Below are 4,865 nucleotides of genomic sequence, written 5' to 3' on the forward strand. Positions count from 1 at the left end.
AGATCACAACCTGAGCTGAAACCAAGAGTCGGACACTCAACCGAGTCACCCAGGTACCCCAAGACTAGAACTTTTAAAGTTTTAGGTTTGTATCATAACAAAATTGAGTGGAAGGTACAGAGATTTCCCATCTGGCCCCTCCCACTCATAAGCACCGCGTCCTCTGTTATCGACAATGCGCATCAGGTAACATTTGTTACCAGGCATGAACGTACGCTGATGCAAGCTCATCGCCCGAAATCTACAGTTTACCTCGGAAGACTCAGCTCTCCCACTGCTGCCTTTACATTGCTCAGTGTTGTGTTCAGCTGCAAGTAGTCGAAAACCAGACTTGAGTGACTTCAGCCTAGAGGAATTAATTTCTTCACGGAACAGGAAGTTCGGAGACGGGCCCTTGTGTGTTCAGATTGAACAGCTCCTCCCTATTACAGCTGGACCCATATGCCTGCCATTCCCTTGGCCTCTCTCTCATGTTCCAGATTCCAAGCATCGCTTCTGCATCCAAGGGAAAATGGGACGGGAAGAGGGGAAGATCCCACCCGCCAGCCCAGTCTCTTTCTGTCATGGAAGCAAAAGCTGTCCAGAGTTCACACCTGTCCTAAGAAGACTTTTGCTTAAGGCTCCCTGCCCAGAATCAGGTCCCACGAGAACTCCCAGTACAACAGGATCTGTGGAACAGAGGGGGTCTGTGGCCGCCAACAAAATTGAGACAGCGTTTGCTCCAAAAAAGGGGTCGCTGGGCACCGGCGTGCAAGTAACAGTATTTCTGATGCACGCTGCCATAACCAAGAGCTGTGTGGCTAGCTACAGGCTTTGACTTTGGGGATAGAAAGCCCCTGCTTCAGTCGGCGTCCCGCGCAGGGTAGCTTTGATAGTAACAGCAGCTCTGTTCATTATCACAACCTGTCTCGACATCAACACTTCCGTGGAGCAGGTAAGAGAAGTCTCCCCACCCCCACTGGATGGATGCGAAACCGAGCCTGCAGCAGGGGCAGCTGCGTGAACATGGTCAGCCCAGAATTGGAATCTGACTCCTGCGCCTTCAAGCCCGTGTCCAGAGCTGTGATTGATTCCATTTCTGCCTGCTTGGCCCGCACCGCTGGTTGAACCTCTGGCCGAGGTGAGACGACTTTCGATACTGAGAAATGCACAGAGTCAAACCCCCTTCAAGTTCTCTTTTTTTTGAAATATCGGGGTTTTCCTGTGGTGGCTGAAGCTTTTCATGACATAGAGTTTTGGGAGAATTATGAGGGAATTTCAGACACCAACACCCATCAAAACCCCTTGCCACCAAACTTCAGCCCGAATGCCTTCTGTGTGGCCCTGTGAACAAAACTTGTACAATGCTTGCAAGTAAATAAAGGATGGTTGTGTGTCCCTTCCAAGTCATACTCAAGCCAAGGGGATTCAATTCTCTACAGAAGTGTGTTTTTGGGGTGCCTGGGTGGCTCAGCGGTTGGGCGTCTGCCTTTGGCTCGGGTCATGAACCCGAGGTCCTGAGATCGAGCTGCACATCGGGCTCCCTGCTCATTAATGAATTGATGAATCAGATGTCGTTGATACATGCTCACCCTATATTTGCATAGAAAAATCACATTTCCAGCTTTTTGAACTTTGCTCTGGCAGTGCCTTGGTCAGCACTGCCCGCTGAACCTCTCGCCAAAGTCAGAGGACCTCCAGTGCTGAAAAATGCATTCTTACAGAGGGAATCGAACAGGGTTTAGGGCATTCAGCGACGTGAAGATTGCAAAGCAGGAAGAGCCAAATCCCTCTGGAGGTGTATGTGCTATTTATTTATTTATTTGACAGAGATCACAAGCAGGCAGAGAGGCAGGCAGAGAGAGAGGAGGAAGCAGGCTCCCCGCTGAGCAGAGAGCCTGATGCAGGGCTCGATCCCAGGACCCTGAGATCATGACCTGAGCTGAAGGCAGAGGCTCAACCCACTGAGCCATCCAGGCGCCCTATATGTGCTATTTAACTTGATGCTTGCCTTCGGCTGTTCATAAACTCTATCAAGAAGCTCCCCCCTCACAGAGGGCTGGCATTGGATTCCAGAACAAAAACGAGAGAAAATAATGCAAAATGAGAAAGCCCTATGCAAACAAATGGAGGAACATAGAAATTCCAATTTTAGAAATGAAATGGAATCTGGTGGTGGTGGCCACCCAGACAGCCTCCTTGCTTCCTCAGTCTGTCTCTCCGCGGGTACTTAACTTTCCTTTCCCACCCAAAGCCTATTGTCAATGCCACGAGCATCGGACAGAAGTTTGTGGACAAAGAAAAATCAGCTATATTGAGCATATTTTATCCTAATCGTCATAGGGATCATTTCCTCCTGCAGGGAGGAGGACACACATTACAAAGATACAGAAACCAGCGCCTTTTGAACGGACACCAACCTCAGACAACCTTTGTGGAGTTCCAGGTTCTAGAAACACACTGCTCGGGATGAAGTAGTGATAATGATTACAGTTGTGTTTGTTTGTTTATTTTAACCACCTTGATGGGGGAGCTGGCAGAGTCTGGGGGAAAGAGAAAAGTATTTGAGAAATAAACAAATTAGGTTCTGCTATTTATCTATTTATCATGTGTCTGTGTCTGTGTCTGTGTGTGTGTCTGTGAGTGAGAGAGAGAGAGAGAGAGAAAGGGCTCTTGTTTGAGGTTATTTTTCAGTTTTGGCCCTTCTCCTGAGACTTAAGCAGAGATCACAGATCCCATGTGCTTTGTTAGTAAATTTGTTATAAATAGAATAACCACCCAGACCGCATTATCACGAGTTCCTATAGTCCCTGACCGCATGTTTCCACTGCTAAGGCGGTCACTATGGGGAGGTTGGGAGCATTGGAACAATTGGTTTAACTACACCAGTGATATTCCTACCCCCCCACCTCCAAGAAAAACACCGAACCACTGGGATTTCCAGGATGAAACACAACTAGTAAGTATGCACAACAATATTGTCATTTCCATCTACAATCCACTTGCTGTCTCTGTCACTTTTTAGATCTTCAAACAATTTGCCTCTCAAAAAAAATTATATATGTATATATGTATATGAATGTAATATATATATGTCAACAGGGCGTATTTTTATCATTAGTGTTGCTTACTATAAAATAATATTTTATGCATTGCATTATATTCCTAGATGCCAACTGGTAGGAAGCTACATATATGTCAAAGTAGCTTTGAATTGTGTTTGTTGGTTGTAAGGTGATGGATTCATTGTCTTTTCCCTGATGTTCTCATATTGTTCTCTTTCCAATGTAGTATGTTTATTTTTTATTTTATTTTTTAAAAGATTTTTATTTATTTATATTGACAGAGAGAGCACAAGCAGGGCGAACTACAGACAGAGGGAGAAGCAGGCTCCTTGCTGAGCAGGGAGCCCGATGTGGGGATCGATCTCAGAACCCTGGGATCGTGACCTGGGCTGAAAGCAGATGCTTATAGACTGAGCCACCCAAACGCCCCTATAATTTTATCTTAAAACAATATTAGACTGACCAGACATCACTCCTTCCAGAGGACTGACACTCCCTGCTGGTAATGACTGGTTTTCTTAGAAGCTCAGAAGTCAAACCTTTGATAATTTTGTTGGACTCTCATCCATTGGTTGGTAGCATTCAGAATCTAAATTCTGCTCTTAGCCTTCAGGTGCTTATCCCATTCTCCAAGTCCTCAGTGCTGGGTTACAGGGCTCACAATAAGTCTTCTCAGTTTCTTAAGATGTCTCTTATGCCAATAAGGAGACTCAAAAATCTTGACAAATAGTATTATTTATTCATTTTGGAAATACTGGAAAAATCAAACCACTTTCAAGTACATCAAATGATTCTCCCCAAAACTTAGTCTCTTAACTGTCTCTTAAGATAATATTCTCATATATCTCTATTAAGCACTTTCTTCTCTTTTCTAGAGACATGAGACTTTCCTTATTTCTTAGGCTTTTTAACTAAAATGAGCCTGTTAGTTCTTTTGTTTGCCTTTCTGAGCTAAAATATAATCATTATGCTCCTAACTTTCTTTTCTTTCTTTCTTTTTTTTTTTGGACAATATCCTCATTAACAATTAATGGGTGGGATAAGATGGCATTGTGCCTTGTCACATATTGCCCAAGGCACAGTATACTGGAAAATAAAAATCTAGTTTTGAAAATGGCTTGCGACCATACTTTTTAAATGGGAGAATCAATTATATAATAATCTTTCGCAATATCATTCTTTATATGATTCAATCAAGAAAAATAATGCTCTGCCTCCTTTTTCCACAGCCGCCCCCCACAAGGAATAAAATCACCAAGGGCTGATAGACCAACATGACCCAGAAACCAGGTTGTCTGGAGACCGCCCTACTCCGCCAAATTTCCTAGCAGCTTTTCTTTTCCTTTCCGGCACAGTAAAAGGGTCAAAACAAAACTCTTTGCGTTATTATTGAAGGCTTCTCTACTCTAATTGCATTTGTAGTTCAAGGAATTCTTCACGGTGCCTTTAAATTTTCTAAAGAAGCCACAGAGCTTAACACTTCTTGAGCAAAAGTCCTTTGTAAGTTTCCTTCCAGACAAAAGGCTTCTGTGACTTTCTGTCCATTTGGTTTCTTACACTCCATGATCTCTATATTTGCTTTTCCTTAGCAATTCTATGGATCTACACCGAGCCATGGAATGGTTCTTTCTTTGTGAACCTTTCACCCAGCATATTTTTATTTTCCACTTTCAAAAATGATCTAAGACACTGGCTGCATTCAGAAATGTGTGCCGGGCCCCATCTTCTCTTCTCCTTGAGCTAGTTCATCCTGCTATTGTAACTTCTGTGAGGGTAGGCACTGCTTACATCTTGCTACTGCTATACCCCTAATACCTAGGG

Source organism: Lutra lutra, chromosome X, assembly GCF_902655055.1.
Source record: "Lutra lutra chromosome X, mLutLut1.2, whole genome shotgun sequence".
Lineage (NCBI taxonomy): Eukaryota > Metazoa > Chordata > Mammalia > Carnivora > Mustelidae > Lutra > Lutra lutra.